The sequence below is a fragment of the Humulus lupulus genome, chromosome 3 (assembly GCF_963169125.1).
Source record: "Humulus lupulus chromosome 3, drHumLupu1.1, whole genome shotgun sequence".
Lineage (NCBI taxonomy): Eukaryota > Viridiplantae > Streptophyta > Magnoliopsida > Rosales > Cannabaceae > Humulus > Humulus lupulus.
The window spans coordinates 243,195,501-243,210,217 of NC_084795.1; positions in this window are offsets into that span (position 1 = coordinate 243,195,501).

The following is a 14,717-nucleotide window of genomic DNA, read 5'->3' on the forward strand; positions in this document are numbered from 1 at the left end:
TGTTTTATACGTATATGTATCATTAAACAAATATTTCACCTCAGAACTCAAATGAGATGACTTGTAAGGAACTGAAATGGCAATGGAGTTGGTATGAAATGATAAGAGGAGGAAGTTGGGTAAGTTTTATGAGCACAATAAATGCAATCTAACAAATTTGACGTCCTTGAAATATTTTCTGTTTTATATTAGCTTTTTGAATTGAATGATGCTGTCAGCAGCAAGGACATTGAAAACACACTTTCAACAATATGTTCAGTTGTAAAACTATTCACTTAATAAAAAGGTTTTTTTTTTTTTTGGTTTCTTGCACTTTGAATTATTCTTTTTTGGTTACTAACATAAATTAGAGTTCTCTGAAAAGTTTGTTTCATAAGCCAAACTAAACTGTCAATCAAGAAAATAAATAAATTAACTCTCAACTTCAAGCTTTGAAGAGCCCTTCAAACTTCAAACTTAGAGACTCCTCTTTATATCTATTAGACTTTTCATCACTAGCTCTAATTTTCTCCTATCACATAAGTTTTTCAATAATACATTAAGTATACCAAATTATTGTACACTCAAGTAACAACTACGTTGACTATTTAAAATATATATTAAAACTAGAAACATAATGTGGGTCACTCGTTTATTAGAATGTTGTATATATAGATGTTCAATAGAAAAAATATTTAAACGCAGAATTTTAACGCAAATGTGAAGAAATCTTCATCAAACTTTTTGTGTTTGCTATGTATTCCACAACCAACCATGAGTAAACAATTATAATATATATATATTTATATATATATATATATATATAATAGATTAGTGGAACAAAGATTCTATAAAAATTCAACCCAATGGGAAACGCAAGACTTCAGTTTACATTCAAACATCGATAATACCTTCTACCTCTCATAGACATTTTCTCTAGGCCTAACTTCCTCCTTTAAGGCTTTAATCATAGAGTTTTTCCATAAATATTTAGTCAACTATGTCGACATTTTTAAAGTTGAAAATAATATTGTGACCAAAAAGAAATTGTAAGAACAACCATTTATGACACTGATCTACATTAGTTCCAAGCCACTTGGCTACTAAGAGCCACCTAAGATGTATTGCTCACTCAACAACCTGGAGCCTAAAAGTGAGACCATGAGAGCATAGCTAACCATGGTTAAGTAAAGAATAGCATACGGAGTGGAACGCCACCCATAGAATGCCCAACATCATTTGATACAATAAGATTGGCCTAATTTAATATTGAACATTGTTATAGGGCACTTTGGTGTCGAACATTATCTTAATATTTATTGGTGTAACTAAATATTAGATCTCGTATATCCTATTAAAATATGTGGGACATGATATTTAATTTTACAAATTATATTAAGGGATTTTAGACATTATTAATGTCCCTTAGTAATACTATTTAATATTAAGTGAGACTTGACATTAAATTGTACCAATTACCGATTATCGAATGTTGCGTTAAGTAATACCATTGATGCCGTATAGTATTATTAATATTTAGTAAAAGTTTAAGCAAACTCCAAAAGAAATTTGAGGTTGAAAACTAACTCAATATTACTTTGAGCCAACAAAATACCAGAATAGTTAGTTTTCTTATCTTAAAAAAAAAAAAATGAAATCAATCAATCAATGCATGTCACTTATTAACAGATATTTACGAAGTACGTAGCCATAGATATATTATTTTGACATCTTTCAGTATTATTCTTGTTAATAAAAAAAACTTATTGATTATAAAACTACTAAAAATTAAAAAGGCAGACTATAATCCCTAAAAATTAGAATAATTATGACATATTCCCTATGGCAAAGGTCTTCTATGTAAATCTATCAGCTTTTATTGTGACTAATATTTTGGCTTCATTTTTGCTCTAATGGTGGATATAAATTTACCTTATTGAAGGATATTTCACCACCAATTGTGACTGTTGAATTTCATGTTTAATATAACAGCATTTTATCTCAAAAAAAAAAAAATCATTTTCCCACCAACTTATGCATCTAGTATAATGTAGCTCCTTGACTTTGATCTTCAAGTGTTTCCCAAATGTAAACTCCCTCGCTTATACTTTTGGTATGAATTCTCCTCCAAAACTTTTTGTTTTTATTAATAGCCACCTAAACAGTAAATTTATTTAATGTATACCCTTAATTTTTGCTTCTGTTATCAATTTTATCCTCTACTCTTATTCTTTTCATTATTTTCTTGTAAAAAAATTATAGATCCTCATATATGTTTATTGATCCTCTTGAGTTCTTGTCCACTGACTGGTTTATATAAAATTCTAAAGCTTTTAACCAGTACTCCGCAAATTCACAACTGTAAAATTAGCATTGTTAATTTGGAATCTGCTTGGGACAAAATTCTCCTACTAACTATGTTATTGGAAATTATCTGATAGATTCAGGAAAAATAGCTCTTAAGGGATGCCTCTTATTTTAGGAAAATGTCTTCTTTGAAGAACTCTATATTCCATAGCATTTTTGCTTTACTTATTTGTCTACAAAATTAAAAAAAACACATGATAGGATAAGAGTTAAAATAAAAAATTTAAATCAAAATAAATTCAATCTTCAGAAACTAACAATATTTATTTAAGCAGACCAAACACAATGGAAACTACATAAGTAGACATATGCATAATTTTTTTTCTTAAACTAATAACATTTGTTCAAAAACTAAGAAAACAATAAAAATAAATTAAAAAATTATATATTAATAGTGGGTTGAATCCATATTGGTGGTTGAACTTCGAATCTGCTAATCATTGTTGAATCTTCAATGTCTAATAATTCAAAATTTTCATAACTATTATCTTCGAGATCCGAGACCATATGAAATTGAATCACCTCATGACTGAAATTGAAATTTCGTTTTTAGTAATTACCAAATTAATTAAACCAGGTGAATTAATTAAGGTGCGGAATGATAATTAAATGTTGAAACTAATTTCAGATCTGTCGGGACAGAATAAGAACTTGTCACGACAGAAACTGAACACAATAAAAAGACAGTGCAAAAAATAATAAAGAATACAACAAATTTTTATAAGGTTTAAAAACCCTTTCGGATAACCTAATCCTTGGGTCACGCCCAGAGAATAAAACCAATTAATAAAGAATCACAATTACAAAAATATTGACTTAAACAAAACAAAACTTCCTCTTGAGATTTGCTGCAACTTTGTTGTACTTCTCTTCACTAATCTAATTTTGATTGAAACGCCTAACCACTTGAACTCCCTTCAATGGGTAGCGAGTGCTTGCATCCTCCCGACGCAAGACTTGTAAACATCTTCTCTCGAAGACTATAAGAATTGTGTTCAAATTACAACTTGTATTCACTCATGAATGTGGTATAAACTCACCACAAAACTAAACACTCATTTTACTACAAGAACACTTGAATACACACTATGAACTCTCACAAATATTACAATTCACTCATAAACTATGCACCAAAGAGTTCCCCTTTTCTCAAGGCCCTAGAAGCCTGTCAATTTCTTCCTCATAGGAGTACTCAGAAAAATCTTTCAGATCATCAACAATCACGTTAGTAGATTCCATAACAGTTTGGGTTCTCATGTTATAAACACGACAAGCCCTACTATTGTTGGAATAACCAAGAAAAACCCTAGATCGCTTTTGGCATCAAATTTGCCAAGATTTTCACGATCTTTAAAATTATAACAAAGGCACCCAAAAACATGAAAATAATTGACATTGAGTTTCCTACCTTTCCAGATATCATAAGGAGTTTTTTTTGTACTTGGATGTTGGAAAACATGATTAATTGTGTAGCAAACAGTGTTAATTGCTTCAGCCCACAATTTCTTCGTGAGTTTTTTTGGCTATTTAGCATAACTCTGGCCATTTTATGCAAGGTATGATTTTTCCGTTCTACTATCCCATTTTGTTCTGGGGTTTCAGGTGCAGAAAATTCATCCAAAATTCCAAAATATTTACAATATTCATCATAAACAGAATTTTAAAACTCCTTACCATGATCACTTTGTATTCTTATGATTTTTCCAATGTTGCAATTTTTTTCAACTCTTAGTCTTGTACAAAAAGTTTTAAAAACTTCAAATGTGTGATTTTTCTCTTAAGAAATCAACCCAAGTAAATCTAGAAAAATCATCCACATAAACAAAAATGTATCTCTTACCATTAATACTTTCAACCTGTATAGGACCCATGAGATTCATATGCAATAATTCAAACACATTTGAAGTATTAATATCAGATAGAGCTTTATGGGAAACTTTCAACTGTTTTCCCAATTGACACGATTCACACTTACCAGGTGATTCTTTACCCAACTTGGGTATACCACAGATGAGACCTGTATTGGCAATCTTTTTCAAATTTTTGAAATTTATACAACAAAGTTTTTCATGCCACAAATTAGTATTATTAAAACTGGATGATGATGCATGACATGTGAATTTTTGTGTGAGGGTGTAACAATTATCCAAGGAGCGAGAACCTTTAAGAACAATGTCATCACTTTGATTTACAACATTACACTCATCATGCGAAAAATTAACAAAGAAACCTTGGTCACAAATTTGGCTTATGCTAATTAAGTTAGCTTTCATTCCATCAACAAGAAGAACATTTTTAATTTTGGTAACCCTTCAATGTTTAGGTTACCTTTTCCTAAAATGTTCACTGTCACCCCATCCCCGAAAGATACTACTCCACATTTCAAGGATTTGAAGTTGGTGAGTATGCTGACATTACATGTCATATGTCTTAAACAACCACTATCAAAGTACCATGAACTAGATGCATGTATTTTATTACATATAAAAGTAGCCAAACAAACCAAGTTATTTTTCTTGACCCATATTGTTTTTGATTTTGAATTTCTTTTGGTCAAGAATTGATTCATGCTACCAAAGTGTTTAACATAATTCTTTTTAAACAAGTTTAACAGAGAAAAACACTTAGGTCTTATGTGTCCTTTCATACCACAAAAATTACAAACTAGTACAAATTGTCCAGCTTTTGTATTCGTAGAATTTCTCTTTAATTGTAGATTTGTTGGAACAAATGATAACTGTGTGTTCTCCGAAGAGCCACTTGTTCCTGCAAAACGGTTAGTTGTCACAACAAAAGGATAATTCACATATTTTACAAAAGCCATTTTCTTAGAGGATTCAGATCCATTAGTTCCTAATTCGCTGAAATCACCATCTCTTTCTCCTGCAGAGAAAACATCATCCAAAATTTAAGAACTTGGACTAAGAATTTTGACACCTTTTTGCATAAGATCAATTTCATTACTCAAAGAATTAATTTCATTATTTTTGGAAGCAATAATCAATTCAAGTTCTTTAATTTTTTTCAACTGGTTTCTTGTTATTGCTAGCCATTAATCGATTCTCAGAGCAAACTTTCAGCCATTGATCATACATTATTTTGTAAGAATCTTTCAATGACTCCTCATCTAAGTCAGATTCATCAGAGTCAATGTTAGATTCTTCATCATTCTGAACAGAATTATTAAGGCATACCAAATCCTTAGAATCAACTGAAGGGAACAACATACCTTTGTGAATAGAAGTTAAGGCAACACTATTGTCTTCTTCATCACTCTGTTCAGAGTCTTGATCACTCCAAGTAGCTGTCATGACTTTCTTTTTCTTTAAGGTATTGCCACACTTGGATTGAATGTGTCCAAATCCTTCACATTCTCTGCACTGAATACCCTTTTTGTTAGTTTTAAAGGATTTAGAAAAATTACTTTTTGGGTTTTTGAATATGGCCTTTTTGTTTCCCAATTTCTTTATGTATTTTTGAAATTTTTTTGTTAACAAGGCCATCTCATCATCCAAACTTTCTTTCTTATCTCTGGAAGATTTCAAGGCAATAGATTTCTCATAGATTTCTTATATTTTACCTTTTTGTTTGATTTGTTGATTCAGTTCAAAGTTCTAAGTGAACCCATCAATTCTTCTACTTTAATTTTGTCCAGATCTTTTGCTTCCTCAATTGCAATGAGCTTTGTCTAAAACCTATCAGGAAGAACTCTAACAATTTTTCGGACCAAAACATTCTCTTCAAGTTTCTCACCAAGAGCAAAATATTCGTTAGAAATATATGACAATTTTTCATAAAATTCGGTGAGGGTTTCATTTTCATTCATTTTCAAATTTTGTTGTGAGCATAACAAGCCTAGAACGCTTGACATCAGATGTTCCTTCAAACTGGGTTTGAAGGATTTGCCAAGCATCTTTGGCCAAAACACATGAAGAAATCAATTTAATGTAACCTTCACCAACACCATTAAAAATAGCATGTAGTGCTTTATTATTGTAACTGGATAGTTTATCTTCAGCATCAGCCCAATCAAGTTCAGATTTTACCTTAGTTATGTCATTGCTTTCTGCTGGAGGAGTCCAACCACTCAAAACTGCTCTCCAAGCCTTTTCATCTTGAGATTTGATGAAGGTTCTCATTCTAACTTTCCAATATAGATAGTTTGAATCATTGAGTAAAGGGGGGCGAGTTATGGAATCTCCTTCTGTGAAACAAGACATTGCAAGAACCAGAACAACAAATAGAATAAACCAAGATCACACTCAGAAATGAGTGACCCACTCTGATATCAATTGAAATTCTATTTTTAGTAATTACCAACTCAATTAAATCAAGTTAATTAATTAAGGTGCGGAATGGTAATTAAATGTTGAAACAAATTTCAGATCTGTCGGGACAAAATAAGAACTTGTCACGATAGAAACTGAACACAATAAAAAGACAGTGCAAAAAACAATAAAGAACACAACAAATTTTTACATGGTTCAAAAACTCTTTCGGATAACCTAATCCTTGGGGCCACCCCAGAGAATAAAATCAATTAATAAAGAATCACAAGTACACAAATATTGACTTAAAGAAAATAAGACTCCCTCTTGAGATTTGTCGTAACTTTGTTGTACTTCTCTTCAATAATTTGATTTTGATTGAAATGCCTAACAACTTGAACTCCCTTCAATGGCCAGCGAGTGCTTGCGTCCTCCCGACGCAAGGCTTGTAAAAATCTTCTCCCAAATACTATAAGAATTGTGTTCAAATTACAATTTGTATTCACTCATGAATGTGGTATAGACTCACCACAAAACTAAACACTCATTTTACTACAAGAACACTTGAATATAATGATCTTGAACACACACTATGAACTCTCACAAATATTACAATTCACTCACAAACTATGCACCAAAGAGTTCCTTTTTTCTCAAGGCCCTAGAAGCCTATTTATAGAGACCATTTCGTGCTTAGAAAGGCTGAGAAAGAATCTCAAATAAAAGCAACAATATTTGAAGATATTCTTGATTAATGAAGATTTGCCATTTTTAGTTGATTCTGATCCGACAAACACAGATTTTGCGGGGATAGCTATTACCTGCGTCAGATCAAATTTCTCAAGATAGAAATAACAATTAATTCCTTCAAAGAATGTATAATCTGAAGTTTATTATCTTGAGCAGCACGAAAATCAAAAGACAAAAATTCCATAAATGAATTCGAATAAGCACATGATATTTTCTTTATAAAACCAAGATACAAATTCCTTTTATAAACATATTGTGAGAATATCAAACTAAATAAGAAATTATTTGCAAACCTTACAAATTAATCCAAGATATCAATTATGAGAATCACAATAAAAGGAATTTAAAATCATCTTTTAAATAAAAAGATATCTCTATAAAATTTGCCAATTTTAGGATTTACAAAAATATATGCAATTTGATTTCCATCCAACAAAGTTTGATGCACGCACATATATTGAAGAGTTATCACCTAGAAAGAGAGCAACATCTCCTAGATCTTTTACCAAAACCCATCTTGCTCCTCCACCAACAAAATCTAATTTAAAAACTCTTACATTTGTAGTAATTCATATCTTCAAATCATCATCAATCGAATCATAATGCCTTATTAATTGTAAAATTTCTCCCTCATACGATTTCATGATATAAGACTTGATTTGAGGTCAATATGGTTTCTTAGAGCTGATTAATGTTAGTTTCATACCAGAACTATCGTAAGAGATAAGTTGATCGTAGATTATTAAGGCATAGAATCTATTGTTATAAAACAATATGTCAGCAATACCCGATTCATGTGGATCAATTTTAGTCCAAATTTGATCATTGTCCGGTCTTATAAAAGTCTTTGCTTGAGAATGAAGATAAATGACCACAACCATGCAATCACCCGAATTTGTTAACGGATCTTCTGTAATTATATCATCGTAAACATGTTCATCAAATACTTCCATCAATCCTTCTAAAATTTTAGGATGGTCACCTTGAACCTCGGAAGGAAATAAACATGGAAGTTGAATTGTTGTATTTTCATGATCCATAGAGCAAGGTGGTTTGTATAGTGTAGCTGTAGTGTCCCAAGTTTGTTAATTAGACTTAGTGCCTCGATCAGTGTGCCAGGAGGGCATAAAATGGATATTATGAGTATTTTTATGATTATACATATACGGTTATGTGAATTATATGAATTATATTATTGTATGAATGTTTATACATGTTTAAGTGTATTAAATATGCTTGTGGGCCCGCTTTTGATTAGAAGGGCATTTTCATAATTTTGACCCACTGATGGTATATTTGTAATTATATGTGCTTTACGATTGAGACCACATTATTATGTGGATATATTTGAGTTACTCAACATGAGGCGATCTTAGTGAGCAATGTAGCGGGAAAGTCACAACAAGAATAAATACCCGGCTCGGGTGAGCTTAGGGGTATTTTGGTAATTTGACATATTACCGGGATTTATTGGGTAATGAGAATTAATTTGGTGAGTAGTGATTTAATGGATTTAATTGGGAACACATTGTGTAATTTGAGGTTAATGGGAGATTAGGCTAAAAATGACTATTTTGCCCTTGTGAGGCTTTGAGGAAGGGTTCAAAAAGGAAGGGTGAATTGGTCTTTTGACCAAGGTATTAGATAAAGTTGAGGCTAACTGTTGAAGCACTTTCTTTTACATTATAGATTTTTCCCATTTCCTCTTGAAGTCATCTTGAAACACCAAGCAACTTCCAAAGCTTTTTGAAGCTAGATCAAAAGAAATTCTTGAAGGGAGGTTGTTGTCAAGTGGGTTTAGGAGCAGTTGAGGTCACCATCACTCTAAAGGAATTCAAAATTTAGAGGTATAGATTTGTGAAACTTAGTGTTCTTGTATTCATCTTTGTTCTTGAGAAATTTTAGGGTCATGGGTTGATTTTCGAATTTTCTTAGTTCTTAATAGTTTTGTTAGGAGCTTGAGATTTTAAACTTTTTTTCTATTGCTTGGGAGATCTGAGTGTAGCCGGGAATTGAGATTTGAGTTAAAATTCTTGGATTTGGGAAGAGATGGGTTTAGAACCCTAAAATCTTCATTTGAGTTCATGGGTTGGTTTTTGGTGTTCCTTTGGTGTTTTAAGGTGCATAGTTAGTATTCTATCTGTTTGAATGGTTGTTTCTGAGGTTGGTTCAGGTTTGAGATTTATTGGGGTGAGTTTGGGTCGGAAAAATTTGCAGAACACGCAACCCAAAATTCTTGGTTCATGACGTAGCACCCCTGCTCTTGGTTTGGGCGCCTCTGCGCTATGCAGGGGAGTGTTTGGGGAGCCTCTGACTTGTTGGGTGCCCCTGCGCTATGCAGGGGAGTGCTTGGGGTGTCTCTGCCAAGTTGGGGAGCCCCTGCCCTATGCCCATTTCTGTTTGATTTTTTTAAGGCTTGGGAAGGACTTGGGGGCTCGGGGGGACGATTCCACCACCCTGTTTGGTGGAATTGGAGGCCTCGAGGTCATGGGATTGGTTTTGGAGTTTTTTATGGAGTTAGAACTTAATGATGACATCATTTATGGTTGTGACTAGGGTTACCATTAAGCTCGGGGAAGGATCATTCTCGGGATCTCGTTCTTCTGCACAGGACCAGAGGTAAGAAAATTGCACCTTAGTTATGATTAGGGCTCGAGCCCCTGTTAGTAAGCATGATTATAATTATGCTTGTGATTGCTTGATTAAGCATGATTGAATACGCTATATCTGATTATGTGTTAAGTGAAGTATGCTTGATTGTACCTGATTTGAAAGCTCGATTTATAAGTTGAGGTCGGCATTACACGTGCAGAACGCAGGCCGCTATGGCTAGGCCACCCTGGGAGTGCGATATGCACTTTTCTGGATCAGATGCCACTTGAATAAATAGAAGTGTAGTATGCACTTGAGTGACTCTATGGTCACTTAAATTGGAAAATGTGTTTGCTTGAGAATAGTTATTACTACTGACCATGCTGTTTATGTTCTGTTGTCTATTTGAATCTGTTTAATTAAGTTTTCTTGCTGAGCCTTAGCTCATGGGTGCTTTGCGGTGCAGGTAAGGGTAAGAAGAAGATGGACCAGCCATGAGTTGGAGAGCTTTAGGGGTGGCATGTACATATGCATCCCGCTCGACCGCCATGGCCGAGGTATCATAGAGGGCTAGGGTTGGACCATATTTTGCAGCTTAGGCCGACTTATTTTGTAACCTTTTGAGTGTAAATAACTTTTAAAATTCTATTTTGGGATCCCATGTACAGATTGAACCTTTTAATGAAAATGTTTACTTCTTTGACCATAATTTTTAATGCCTGAACCATTAGTTACTTTAATCACACGTTTAAGTCCAAATGACTCGTTTAGCGAGTCTAACACTATTTTAAACACACGTTGTAGCAGTCCTAGATTAGTAAGGCGTTACAACTTCGTATCAGAGCCGTCCAGGTTTAAGGGTTCCTAAAGATGGGCTGGGAATGTACACTGGCCGCTAAAGACAAGCTTGACTCAGGGTTTGGTAATTATTAAGATGGTTATGTGTTCAATTGTTTAAATGAGATATATATGCCTTATCTGCCTGTGTAATTAGGAAGCATGAGTTATTCTGATAGGGCTTGGCCCTTGACTGTTGTATGCATGTTAAAGATGTGCTTATTAGCACTATTGCTGCTTGTAAATACTAAAGAAATGATTATCATCATCATTGTTGCTTTTGAATGCTAGAAAATGCTTATTAGCGCTGCTATCTGTTAATAAATGGCAGGAAATGCTTATTAGCGCTATGTTTGAGCATGAATATGAAACGATTTTCTTATTAGCATGATTGTTGTGTGTGGAAGCTATTGAAAGGCTTATTAGCATTGTGATTGCATGTATTTGATTGGTGTTGGACTGCGGAGCAGGGTTGGATATTGTTATCATTGCCTGATAGGCTGAGTTGTTGACTGCAGATAGACTTGGAAGTATGCTTCCAAGGTGGTCAGACTGACTAGCCAGGCAGGAAATACAGGCACAGAATGATAACCATGGACAAGACCCTCCGCCAGCCCCTAAGAACTGGCAACAGATGCTTGCTGAAATGCAAGCTAGACTGCAGAGACAAGAAGAAGAAATTTTCCAGTTGAGACAGCAACAGGTTCCAGTAGGGAACGCTGTGCCAGTAATACCACCTGCTACCCTAGTACCACCCGTACAACAGCAGTCGGAGGTTGAGAATCGCTGGGAACCATTATATGAACGGTCCAGGAAACAACACCCTCTGAATTTTGAGGGTAGTGCTGATCCACTCTGTTGGGGTTTTATGCCCTAATTAAATCCCAAATTCTTTGTAATCTCATTTTATTATCAATAAAATAATAGAAATCATTTTTTGACTTGGTCAATCACTTTGCTCACATGTTTTATTTTCATGATTATTTGTTTAATATAAACTTCTATTAAATCCCGAGTATATAGCTAATCTTAGTTATAGTGACGTAATCACAGTGGAATATAAATATGATTATATGTTCAAAATAAGTTAGTCCTAGGATTAGTCAGTGCACAGGATTTACACTGACTTGTCAATCTACGATATGATATACTTACACATTACAGTGTTATGTTCTTTCCAGAGCATTAGCAAAGTAGATAAGATCGGATGTATTTGTTACATCGGACAGGACCGATATTGAAAGTTGATAAGATAAGTAAACATACCATTATTATCTATTCTAGTCATATCATATAGTTGACCATAGGTCAATTCAATCTCAATTCTGAGTGGTTAGTATTCTAACTGATTGTATTATTTGAGTTCTTTGACTTGTTCGTTATCAGCGTACCCTACGGACTAGCCCATACTTACATCTTGGGAACTCAATAGTATAATTGAGTGGGAGTGTTAATCATAGATATGAACATCTATAGCTTCTGATGAAGAAGTGAAATGATGGTTTCCTTTTAGTTTGGTTCAAGGTGTTAAATGATAGAGATCTCATTTCAATAATTAAATTAGTTTATTGAAATATCATTTACAAGGAACTAAGTGTTTTAAGGATAAAATACAATGAGGGGTAAAATGGTATCTTAGTCCTATCTCATTGTAGACCATCTATAGAGGATTGAGTGACAATTATGATTGTAACAATGGATAATTAATAGCGTATCTATATTTGTTATAGAACGTTCTATGAATTCAAGAGTGCAATTCCGAGTCTATAGTGGAGTCACGAGGAATTAATAAGTTAGTAAATTGATTTGTTAGATTTATGATAACTTATTGGAGCTTGATTTCATAGGCCCATGGTGTAACACCCTGGTTACCCCAGAACAATTACGGTGAATGGTGAACCGGAAATTTGACTCGCTGCCCGAGTCCTTTGGTAAAAAACGTGCATCTAAGTGTTATTAACAGGCTAAGGTGGAAAACCAATAAAAAGGAAATGATATATTTTATTAAATACATAAAACTATTCATGGGCCCATCAAAACGTTTACAAGTTATTTACAAATCAAAATGGTCAAACCTGTTTCAAATTTACAAACCCGCCGACCTAAGCGGCAAAAATAAGGTAAACCCCCTAGTTCCTCTGAGAATTCCTTGGCCGTGGTGGTCAAGCGGCCGCATATGTACACAACACCGCCTAAGCTCTCCACTCAAGGCTGGGTGAGCTTTTCTTTCCCTTTACCCGCACCACATAGCACCCATGAGCCAACGCCCAGCAAGAAAACACAATAATGCATATAGATATTAACAACTGATTATTATTATAGTCACACAGAGCTTATAGCTCTTAAACAGATGAGTGAATATCACTTGAGGTTCTGGTAAACCATAATGAGTGTCTGACAAGCAAGTCACTAATTTAAACAGATGGGTGACTGTTGGGTAAGTCACTAGCTTAAACAGTTGACTGACTGCTGGGTAAGTCACTAGCTTAAACAGATGAGTGACTGATGGGTAAGTCACTAGCTCAACAGATGAGAGAAAGATGGGTAAGTCTCTAACTTAACAGATGAGTGACTGATGGGTAAGTCACACAAGCGCTTTTAGTTTTTACCGAACTTGAGGTCGGTCCGGCATTAACGCTCTTCGGAGTCATTTAATGCAGATGTCGATTAGATCTAATCTTTATTGGCTTGCGTTGAACACGCTAAGGCCGTCCTGACTTATGAGTCAACACTGTGTGACCAGTGCCCAGTATCACCGCCGAACTTGACTAATAAGTCCCAGCTTCACAGTTGATACTGACACCTTTGCCAATTCTGACTAATTAGTTAGTACCATGCACAAGTGAGCAAGATTTGGTAAGCATTTAATAATCAACCCATGTCCACATTTACACATTCAACATGCCTCATGAATAACCATGCATGTCACATATGGGGTGCAGTTTTCTTACCTATGATTCGAGCAAGAATGAATAAAAGAACGACCCTTGAGAATGATATGACTTTTAGCCTTTTAGTGGTCACCTAGTCATAACCAAAATATGGGACACCATCAATAAAATGAACATCAAAGGTTTCCAAACCAAGATCTAGCCTCCGAGACATCAATCCCCACTAATCCGGGTAGTAGGAACCATCCCGAGGCCTAAAACCAAGTTCCCGAGGCCAAAACACTCAAACGGGCTCAACCCTGCCCAAGGGCTGCGACCTTAACACCTTGGGCCGCGGCCCCCAGCCACTACAGGAGCAAGGGCCGCAACACCCTACACCTAGGGCCGCGGCGCCCAGCAAAGGAAAAAACACACCAGCAGCTTCTTCGAGCTAGGGCTGCGGCCCCCAACCCAGAGCCATCCCCAAACACGATTTCCATCATCCCAAAGCTTCCAAAATCATACCTAAACACTTCCAAATCATCAAATCAAAGTTCCCAAGCTTCCCAATGATCCAAAACCATCAAATCCCAAGGCTCAAATGAACCAAAAATTCAACGATTCACAAAAGCCAATTCTAAGCTTAGAAACTCTAAAAACTCAAAACTTAGATTAGCTGTAGCGTAATATTTGCCAACTGGCCCACCAGCAACTCTATACCAGCCCTGGTCATATCATCTACTAACTCTCTGGCTATCAGTCTCATACCATAAATCTATCCTGGACCCTTCCGGCTGAAAGCATCAGCTACCACGTTGGCTTTTCCTGGATGATACAAAATCTCACAGACATAATCTTTTACTAACTCTAGCCAACGCCTTTGTCTCATATTCAGATCTTTCTGAGTGAAGAAGTATTTCAGGCTATTGTGGTCTGTATAGATCTCACACTTTTCTCCATAAAGATAATGCCTCCATATCTTTAAAGCAAAGACCACCGCCGCCAACTCCAAATCATGAGTGGGATATCTATTTTCATACTCCTTCAACTGACA